Consider the following 11564-nt stretch of genomic DNA (forward strand, 5'->3'; position numbering starts at 1 on the left):
ATGGAGAGAGATAAACTTTTCTGATCAGTTTAGGGGTCAAATAAGGAGATTCTAATTCATGCATACACTATGCCACAGGTTGCGTTGACTGAGATAACACAGACACTTTGTCCCACAGTGCCCTCGCCACCCCACCCTCACCAATCCTGTACTAATTCCACGTTTTTTTTCCACTCGACAAGGATTCACCCTGGACAGATACCACCCGTGTCACGAACGAATCGCTGACCCAACGATGTCAGGGTAAAAATAATATTTCAAAAACTTGTGAGAGAAATAACTGCATTTCCAGAGCTCGACTTGTTGCCAAATTAGAAAATGCAGAGATTGCAAGAGTAAACGAAAGAAAGCGGACGTGGGATCATTGAAATGTCTTCACAGGGAGAGTGGGGGTCCAGCAGATTCTGTTCGAGGTTGTGGCAGAAAGTCTGCAAACATTTAATAAGTTCGGGAAGTTGCAGTTGGGGAGAGGAGTGGAAGATTCATTGGGAAAACGGGTGAAGGTAATTGGGGGAGCTTACAGATCTGTCAAAATAACGGATATTTTAAAATACATTTACATGCAGCACTCTTTGTCCAGGGAGGATGAACTCCTTGAGGGAAGTAGTTCCAGTATCAGACTTCAAGGTTCTGATCATGAAATGAAAGTGTTTGCCTGAAGTCAATCGAGAAAGTCCGGCATTTGTCCGACTTCGGGAGGAGAACATGGTGGAAGGGTGTCACGGGGGAAGGGGCGGGACTGGAGGTGACATTGATCTGTGAGACAATCTCAGGCCAATTTCAGGGCGAGGCTCTGCCATATTCTATCGTACCCTCCGTGCAATTGATACCACCGTCGGCAGCGGTACTTTCTCAATACCCTGGGGTATAACCCATCAGGCCCTGGGGATTTATCCACCTGAATGTTCTTTAAGAGACATTACAATACCTCTTTCTTCATCTCAAAATGCGCCATCATATTGCACGCCCAACATTGATTTCACTATTCCTTGTAAATACCGACTTAATGTTCTCATTTTGGACCTCGCCCCATCCTCGGCCGCCAAGCACATCGTCCCTTCTTTATCTTTAAGTTATCCTCTTGCTCTTGATCTATGGATGGAATCCTTTAGGATTCTCCTTAATACAACTTGACAAGAACTCTTCATGTCCCTTCCTGGCTCTCCTAATTCCCCTCTTGAGTTCTTTTCCAGCTTCTCGATAACCTTCAACTGCTCCGTTTAATGTTGGATTCCCAAACCTGACATTGGCTTCTTTTCATTTCTTATTGATTACATTCACCAACTCTTGCGACATCCAAGGTTTCCTTAGCTGATTATCTGTGTGGAATCACTTTCCAAGATTTACGTGTATTCACTTTTCAAGGCCTGCATCCATTGTCCACAAGTGACTGCGAATGGGAAGGTGCTGGTGAGCCGTCTTCACGAACCGCTGCAATAATTCTGGTGATGGTGCCCCGACGTGATGCCAGAGAGGGAGTTCCAGGATATATATCTGAAGGAACCGACAGAGGATATAAAAGTGTTGTGTGTATGGTCGTGGTGACAATTGCGTTCACTGGTTTCCAGTGCTGTCGGCCGTGTGGCCTAATGGAGAAGGCGCCTTTTTCCGGGTAAGGAACATCGGAACAATCAGAAGAGTTCAGGTTCGAGTCCTTCCACGGTCGTTGCCGTTCAACGGATGTATCTTTGCTGTGTTCTTCGTTTTTAATGAGTGGGGCTTTGAGCACATAGTCCCATTGACACGGGTTCAATCCTGTCATCCGGTTCTGTCTGTGTGGAATATAGGGAGAGACATGTCAGCGAATATTAACTGTCGGAAGGATGCTCTGTGGTCCGGCACTGATTAGACAGATACAATGTCCTCCATTTACGTCATATGGAAACATATATGTACGGAATATTTCCCAAAATATCAGCCTAGAACTTGGAGGGCGATTTCCATATGGTGATTTTCCCAGACACCTGCTGTCCTTTGTCCTCTGATCAGTGGAGAGCAGCCATCGTGGTCTCAACTTGTGCATGGTAGATGTGCGGAACCCGTCGGTGACAACGCTGAGGGAGGTAAATGAACTTTATTTCTGGTTGTCGATACATTTCTGACACAAATATCCATTGTGCTGCCCATTTTATTTTCTGAGGCTCTCAGGTTGCCTTGTGCGTTACTCTGTAATCGACTGAATTAAAAAAATAAACACCGGAAAACGTCATTCCCACCAATAACAAAAATGACTACTTTTCTGATTTTCTACGAGCTGTTCGTGCCGGCAGCCTTTCGCGACAGCTCAGGACGTTAAGACCTTCCAAGTGACATCATCAGCTTGTTAGATCAACTGTTCCCGCAAGAGTTTGGATGTTTTAAAAACTGTCAATGTGTGTTTCCCTTTACGATGAACGTTCACTTCACTAGTTTTGTGTTTCTGAATGAAAACTGTGCGTGTTCTGGCCCACACTAATGCATATCACACAGAGACTCTGCTCAGCCCGATCACGCAACGTCGTTGCAAGTTAAACGTTCTTAAATGGAGTCGACTTCCTCGTGATCTCGTATTGCTTTGTCGGTTTGATGGAGAGCAGTTCGGATTCAAAAATATCATGGCCGCCATTAAATGCATGAACGTTTTGGAAATGTGTAGAACAGAAGGCGAACAATCAGCACTATGGTCGGGCAAAGCAGAACCTTAGGGATATCGTCAAATTGTGGCTCACGGACACTGGGTGCACAACATTACCTTCAATTCAAAGGAGAGTTATGTGGCTTCAGTTACCTGCGGCAGGGCCTGATTTCATATTGAGGCAGATCCAAGTCAGCATTACGTGGCACTGAGTCAAGGTGAAGTTTGCTTTTTTAAGAAATTAATGCCATGAACTCCTCCCACTTGGGGATACTTTGGGATCTCTGACGTTCCATAGTTCTTTCGCCAACAGGTGTATTTTCTCTCTTTTGAACCAGCGATAATCTTCTGTTCTGACGGAAAACTCGAGACCCTATTTTCCTCAGGGACAATCCACGGTGACCGGGGTTGCTCTTTGTAAATATAAAGGCTTTTATTGCACTTGCGTTATGTTGATAGATGCAACTATTGACGCTGAAACGTTTCTTTTTCTTGTCAGGAACTTCCCTCGACTTAACAGCACAAAATCACAAAATGGTTCCAGCAAGGAATAATACATTTTGCCGGCATGCACTAGCTCAGTGTGAGACTAACGCAGCGAGAACCAATCCATTGCCTGGAGCACATCTCCCCGGATTGTACATTCATTTTATCTTTCTTCCCAGAGACTGATACAGATCCAATTTGAGCGCTGTGTTTGATTCTCCCTCATTGCTGGCTGACTCATTTGGAACCCAATTATTCGCTGTCTAAAGCTTCTTCGTTTATTTCTGAGCACTGCAAAACGACCTTCCACGAATTTTGTGCACCTGTATTTTCGTGTAAAAAATAAGCATATTCTTCTACCTGCATGCAATAACCTAATCGATACAGAAGCGCATTGGCAATGCATCCCAGGTTTGTGTTAAAATATAACGGCAGTTCGAAGATGTTGAGCTGACAGTCATAGTATTTCAGGGCGGCAATTTTAAAATATTGGGGTATCCCCCCCCCCCTCCCGCCAATCTTGAATCAGCTGGAATTCCAGAAAGAACTCTGCAACGTTTGATTCGGGCTTTGACCCATCAGGTTTGGATGGCGGTTCCTCTGGTTTCTTGATTTGTACATTGTTTCTGGTAGTTTGCTGCTGTTGGGCCTGGTTATGGAGGCACAATGAATTCTGCCGTGTTTGTTCTCTCTGTGAACAAGTGTTTGCTCGTATAAACTTCTGCTTATTTTCGTCATTCCTCACCGTAAACTCAGACAAAACACCCTATTTCCCAACTCAGTTAACTTTTCCAGATCGGCTGAAATCCCCCGTGAATCGTCCTCACATTTCACAGTCCCACCCAGTGTTGCAGTGTCTGCAAAACATTCAACTATTGCATTCTGTTTTCTCCTTCCACGATCTATTTTTGCGGCCTCTGTACTTATACCTACTTTTACCTGCACACCATTTCCTCTCCCTCAAACTTTAAATTCAAACTCTGTGGGTACATTACTCCCATCATGTGAGGAACGTTTGACGGTTCTTGGGCTGTACTACTTGGAGTTCAGAAGAATTATGGGGCCTCAGAGAATCATTTATAATGTTTAACGGCCTGGACAGTGTAGAAGTGGCAAAGTTGTTTCTCATGATAAGGGAGTCTGGTACAAGAGGGCAGCACTTCAGAATTGAACAGCACCCATTCATAACAGAGATGCGGAGAAATTTCTGCAGACAGAGAGTGGTGAATCTGTTGAATTTGTTACCACGGGCGGCTGTGGAGGCAAAGTCATTGGACGTATTTAAGGCAGAGATTGATAGGTATCTGAGTACCCAGACATCTAAGGTTATGATGAGAAGATTGGGTCACTGCATACATACAAGTGTCCCAGACTTTCTTTGACGCAAAACATGCAATTGTTTTCTTGAAATGGTATCCCAAATGCAAAGTAATGTTCCCGTGAAAGACAACAAGGAAATGTTGGAACATATAAATGGGCTATGACAATGTCTTTACTCCATCTGTGGACAGCTGAAGCAGTGCAGACTTCACCTGGAACTGACCAAATCAATCATCTGCTCGTCCATTGAACACGGACCCTCCTCACCCCGTCGGAATCATTTCAAGAAAACAACTGCATGTTTTGCATCAAAGAAAGTCTGGGACCGTCGTTAATGCAAAGTTGATCTGTTTTCTTTCTCAACAACAATTCATTGTTCGCGGTAAAATCACTGACCAGAAAACTACACGATGAATTATCTCCATGGTTGTTGCTGGACCTGCTGAACATCTTCAGCTATCAATGTGGTCCCGAACGCCATGTTCCTTGTCATGGAATCTATTACACGTCAGTAGAGCAGCCTAAGGCACTCTGTTGATAAACGAAAGCTGATGATTTTCAGATGACCTCTTCGGCGGGAAAAATTACTTTAACTGTAACCTGCTGCGAGCTGCGTTCGAACCAGCGCGAAGAAACCCTACTGGACTTTAAATACAACGTCTAAATCACTTCGACAGCACAGCTTCCGCAGAGAACTCCAATTGATATCAGATATTCAGGTAGAAATGAAATACACAACACAGACAGAGGAAAATATGAAGAATTTTACATTGGATTCAGAGAAGTTTAACCAAGCAAATATTTTCAAAGTGAAGCTTGAGAAATTTGGAAGAAAGCAGGAGATAAAAGAACAAGAAGGTACATAAACTATCAGAAAGTCTGCAAATGTCATTGAATTTTTGCCTTTCCAGAAATGGGTCCGTAATTCGACGAAAGGAGCGCAAAGCGAACAGTCTGAAGCACTGAGTACCGCACAGCAGGGCTGATATATTGGTTGATAAACGGGTCCTGAACGGACTTATGAGGCGATGTCAAATTAAACCATGGTGTAGTTCAAGGAAGTTCACTTTGCTTTTCCATTTTATGTCCGAGGACCTTTCGTTGAGGCGTTTACAGCAATAATACCATTCACCACGTTGAATCCAGATAATATTTTCCTCTGCGGAAATCCTCTTTATCTGGACTCTACTCATGCAGTGTAAAACCAGGAAGAACGTTTTAGGCCCCAAATACGGACTTGCGAGATATCTTCGCACATTTCTATCCAGTCATGTGACGGTGATAAAATAAACGAGCTGTGACCAAAAGGGCAAATATTGGATTTGACGTCACCAATGTTGACACCTTTCGTGTGTTTGGATATTGAGTCTCTTATCGGAACACCGAAGCAGCGAGTATTTGAAGAACTGCAAATCTATGGGATGTTCCGAAATCCCCGAAGTTGTCATCGCGATGACACAAATGTGTATTTTCCTCCACATCTTTGAGTGAAATAACAAGGGAAGTGTTGGGCTGAATAAGGGGATATCGCTGATCGGAAGAGACGAAGTGACTCACTGCGGAAGTTAAGTTGCAGATGATGCTTCTTCGTCTGTGTAAAGTGCAGCTAATGGGAGTTGGTTTCTGTAGTGTAGCGGTTATCACGTTCTCCTCAGACGCGAAAGGTCCCCAGTTCGATCCTGGACAGGAACATGATTTTGTATCCTGCTTCAGGTGGTAAGGCGATTGCCTATTTTGGTCGTTCCGATTCACATTTGAAACAGCAGCCAAGGGATTTTGCTCTGAAGTCAGAAGCCTTGATTCAGTTAAATTCCTCATACCTGCTGTGAAACCAAATTCCCAACGTCATGTTTGCGCTCGCTCTCTCTGTCTCTCTCTCTCCCTCTACAACTCTCTCTCTCTCTCTCCCTCTTGCCATATTCCCTCCTCGTCTCTGTTTTATTCTCTCACTTTTTGAAGGAGACGGTTATTTAGGACTGAAGGAAGGAGAAATGTCTCGATTCAGGTGAATGACCCCATGGGACCGCTGTGAAGACTCGGTCAATGACTTCATTAGGCACAGACGGATTTAGAATTCTGGAAACCGAAGGAATGAGTGAGCAAAGAAAATACAGAAAGTTGTCTTGATATCGACCAAGCATCGTTGAATGTAGGAGAAACCTCGACGGACCGAACGACCTGCTCGTAATCCAATTGATTCTGTTTTTGTCACCTTCCAGTCTTTCTCTTACAAGTAAAGTCCCATCTCTCCATATACCCTCCACCTCTGCCTCTCTCTCTCTGTCGGTCGCTTCTTGTTGTTCTCTTTCCATCTGTGTCCATAACACACTTTTCTGCTCCGCTTCCCTTTCAGTCTCTTGCTCTCAGATATGTTTTCCTATTCCGTCCATCGTTGCATTTCTCCATCCCTCTTTCTTTCTCTCCTTCTTCCTCACCTTCTCTCGTCGTTGTTATTTCCTCTTCTGCAGTGATTCATTCCTGTCTCTGAGATATCTCCCACTCTGTCTTTCTATTTATCACACACAGCAAGTATACATCAAAGTATCCATTTGGGGGCGAGAGAGAGAAAAAAAGTGAAAAATAATGAAATGTCGACAGATAGGATGAAGGGAATCCTTTGAGGGGTAGAAGGTATGTTGGAGAACAGCTGAGAAAGAAATCAGGAGGGCAAAAAGATGACACGCCACAGATTTGGTGGAAAAGGTCAAGGAGATTCCTGAGATATTGTGTGAAAATTGAGAGCAAAGTGTAGCAAGGGCGAGAACGTCTATTTAAGGATCAGTGAGTCTATCCATGTGTCGAATCACAGTGAGATGGGCGAAGTCTCATGTGGATATCTCTCGCCTGTATCTTTCATGGAGAAAATCATGAAAGCTGGGGCGTACACAGAACTAAAAGTGATATCTTCAATCATATCCACATGACAAAAGTGGAGGAACTGGGAGTCTTAAAGTGTATCATGGTTGTTAATTCAACGAGCCTGACTACGTGTAGCCTGTGACATTGTGTAAATGCAGGAAAGAAATTGTTCGGGTGCTGGCAGAGATTTTTGTAACATCGTTAACCACGTGGATGCTACCCGAAGACGGGAGGGTGTCTGATGTTGCACCTTTACTTCAGAAGGGCTGCAAGGACAAGCCAGGGAACTACAGGCTGGTGAAGGGACTTATGATGGCAAAGTGACTTGAAGGTATTCCGAGAGACAGAATCTACTTGCATTTGTGAAGACAAGGACTCAACAGCAATTGTCAGCATGGCTTTCTGCCGAGGTAGCTGCCTGACGAATTTGATTGATGTTTGAAGAAATGACCACGAAGATCGACAAGGCCAGGGCCTTGGACATTTATAGGACTATGGATTTTACCAAGGCATTTGAAAATGTCCCTCGTGGTAGGCTGTTCAGGAAGGTTGGATCACATGGGACTCACTGAGAAAGAGTCAATTGGATGCTAATTTGGCGTGGTGCTGGGGAGTCGGTGTCCGGTAGTGAAGTGTTTATTTTTCATTGGAAACCTGTGAAGAGTGGAGTTCTGCATGGATCTGTGCCGTGTCCATTTTTTTGTCACATCTATATCGGCGATAGAGATGAAAATTAAGGTGGCATTGTTATTACCCTTCAGGACAAACCAATATTGGGGGGTGGATGAAGAAGGTTATCTGAGACTAGAACAGGACCCTCGATCAACTGGGAATGTGGGTCAAAGAATGGAAGATGGAATTTAACTGGGACAAGTGCCAAGTGTCGAATTTTGGGATGGTAAGAGAGGGCCGGACTTCCACAGTAAATGGGAGGTCCCTGTTCAGTGTTGTAGAAGCGAGAGACCTCAGAGTATAAGGACATAGTTACCGGAATTTGACAACACAGGTAGACAGGTTGTTGGAAACGACGTTTGTTACTCTTGTTCTCATCAGTCAGGGCACTAAGTACAAAGTTCGGACGTCACGTTAGAGCTGCACGTGACGTTGGTGAGATCGCGCGTGGAGAACCGTGTGCGAGTCTGGTCGAGTTGCTGCAGGGAAGATGCCGTTACCCTGTAAAGGGTGCAGAAAATATTCTCAAGGATGTTTCCCTAACTGGACAGCTTCACATTTCAGTAGAGACTGGATAAGCTGAGGCTTTTTCCGCTGAAGCAACGGAGGTTGAGGAGTGACTTCGTGGAGGTTTATAAAATCATGAAGGGCGTCTATTACTTGGATTATTACTGTCTCTTTTTCTTTGGAAGGACAGACTGAAAGTGAAGGGCGTACGTTTCGGGAAGAGTGGAAAGATTGAAGGGGATCTGATGGACAAATTGTTCACACAGTTGGTGATTTTCTCAATGGAATTGGCTGTCACAGAGAGTGGAGAGACGGGTGCAAGTACAAATTAAAAATACATCAATGAATAGGAAAGGTTTCGAGGAACATGGGTCCAACACAGGCATATTTGACTGTATCTCGTCGGTTCCTTCGTTAACATTGACGTATTGGGCAGAAAGGCCTGCCAACGCTGAGGTGAATAAAGATCCGTTTCAGAGACACTCGACCCCCATCTCCCAACTCTCTTTCAGAACATTGTGGCTGCTTCCGGACACAGTGCTCAAACCTTTCATTCCAATGTCTGCCAATTTTCACCTGGTTCCACCTTCACGTGGACCGTCTCTGACATTTCCTTTCCCTTTCTCGCTCTCACTTTTTCTTTTAAATTTCGCTGAGTTGTTTTACAGCTCTTCTGGCAACACGAGAAAATGATTCTATGAAAACAAATGTTACCAAATCGTGAAATTTTGAAAAATGCGGAGAACCGACGAAGGCGATGCCTTGAAATATCCACAATCCGTTGAGAGCCCGCCACATGAGAAAATAAATAGTTAATTCTAATTAATTATAATCCATCAATTCGAAAGCGTTGTTTACGTTCAGAAACCTTGTGCTATCAATATGCAGGGAAAGCGCAGAATAGGATCAGAGTTTAAGTTTTTGATCTGTGTCGCTGCACCGTGACAGTGCCTCTCAATGTGCATTGGCATCAGCTGTTTCTGTGGCGCAATCAGCCAGCGCGTTCCGCTGTTAACTAAAAGGTTGTTGGTTCGAGCCCACCCAGGGACGATGAGCTATGGTTTTCTCCCCGACATTCAACACTTTTGGAGACGCTGAAAGAGCAAATCACCATTGCCTCAGAGGTGAGAGCTTGAAATGTTGTTGACCTTGGTGAATGTGGAAACATTACATGCATTTTCGATGGGACTTGCATGATATGGAACTGATGTTTGTAATTGGAATCACATGTATCCTGTGGAATACAAAGAATGAAAAGAACCAAGCAAATAAAATTAAACATTGCAGGTTTCTGAAGCTGAAAGTCGACCAGGGAACGCCGGATTGCACTGTTGGTCCAAGACAGCGAGTTCCATGTGTTGATGTAGTCTGGGAGTTCTGAATCGTTAATTTCCTCTCCCTCCACACATCATAGTTCCGTTTTACTTTTATTTCAGCATAATTCCAAAGAAGTACAGGTTAGGAGCCTTGAGCATGCTATGTTGGCGCTGGAGGAGTGGCGACACTTACGGGCTGCCCACAGCACTTTCTCAGTAACGCAAAAAGAAGCATTTCACTGTGTTTCGATGAACATGTGACTAATAAATAAGTACATCTTATCTTGTCTTAATTCCGCATTCGATCAGGAGTATATCTTCTGACCAATTTATGTTCAAATGTTTCAACATGAACAATAAGCATTGTACCGAAAATTGGACAAGACTTGTGATTTCAGTCATTCCACTGATGATGCTAGTTCATCATTTAATGGCTCCTCGGTGTTTTTCCGAAACATTCTCCCATCGATTGCGATGCTGAGAAAATAACATGAGCCGCATGTACATGACCCATACAGAGATACAGGCTAGAAGACATGGAGGCATAGAGCAGGAAAGCAGGCTTTTCGGTCCACCGAGTCCCCAAGAAATATTCACCACCAACATACGCCAATCGTTCTTTATTCTTCCCATATTCCTCTCAATTATCCCCTGATTCTATCCATCACCGACACACTGTGGACATGTTACGGTGACAATTAATCTACCAATCTTTGTGACCTTGGGACATGGGAGGAAACCAATGATCATGCGAGAGACCCACACAGTCATAGGAGCAACTGCAAACCTTTGCCAGACAGGATGAGGTGAGTATTGGATCCGGATCTAATACGGCTGGGCTCGGTGGCGCAATAAGCAAGGCGTTGCACTTCTATCGTGCAATTTACTTCAGACTGAACCACTTTACTTGTTGCTTTGCAACTGAATGTTGCAGTGATTTAAAGCACGGCTTTGTGGTATTCCTTCAGAGCGTGGTCTTGGCAAGCATGTTCCCGAGTTTGTTCGCAATCCAGTCGATATCAGTTCTTTTCTCACCGATGCTGGAGAAGATTTACTGTGCGGCGCACTCCGCAAGTGCAGAAATGCACACTAGTCTCATCCACGCCGAATCAAAAATGCTGCTGTGTCATCAGAGATTCGAGCCGTCTCATTGTTTTCAAAATCCTATCTAGGAATCCGGCGCTGCAATCGGATGGGAACTGTGGTGCTTCTTCAGCGAAAGAATTAAAGGCAGTGGACGCAAGACTGCGTTTGACGAAATGAGATGTTCTCTTCAGTCGCTTTAGCTATGTTCACCATAGAGGGCGACTGTGTGCTCTGTAGCGCAATGGATACCGTGATGGACTTCTAATCATGCGTGATCACGTAATTCGAAGGTTGTGGGTTCTAAACCCACCAGAGTCGGTATTTTCTCCGAATTCGGTGCAATGATAAACAAGGTCAGAAATCGATAACATCATTTGATGTTGGATAATCTGGAAATCAAGGTCATGGTTTGAAATAATCGAATCGTACACTTAGTCACGAAGAGGAAGTGGTTATTTTCACTCAGAGCGTCCGGGTCTGTGGAACATTTCGGGAAAATTGCTGCGTATACTGAGTCTTTGATTATTTCAAAGACGGGGGAGATAAATATTTGACAAAAACTGGACTGTTACGATAACGAGGTTGGCTGGAATGCCGAGTTAAATGATTGAGCGTCTGGGTGCTCTTCGGTCTTTTCGATGTGCAAGGATGTTTGTGTCCAGGTCAATGTTTTATATTTTTGGTTGTTTTCAGTTTTGCTCAAC

At 44.2% G+C, this 11564-nt stretch overlaps 1 non-coding gene across 1 annotated transcript; it reads left to right on the forward strand.

Annotated features, from left to right (window-relative positions):
* The first annotated feature begins 6039 nt into the window (after positions 1-6039).
* Positions 6040-6112, forward strand: trnal-cag (transfer RNA leucine (anticodon CAG)). Its single transcript has one exon. It is a non-coding gene; the product is annotated as a tRNA-Leu (tRNA).
* The last annotated feature ends 5452 nt before the right edge of the window (positions 6113-11564 follow it).

Source organism: Pristis pectinata, chromosome 18, assembly GCF_009764475.1.
Source record: "Pristis pectinata isolate sPriPec2 chromosome 18, sPriPec2.1.pri, whole genome shotgun sequence".
Taxonomy (NCBI): domain Eukaryota; kingdom Metazoa; phylum Chordata; class Chondrichthyes; order Rhinopristiformes; family Pristidae; genus Pristis; species Pristis pectinata.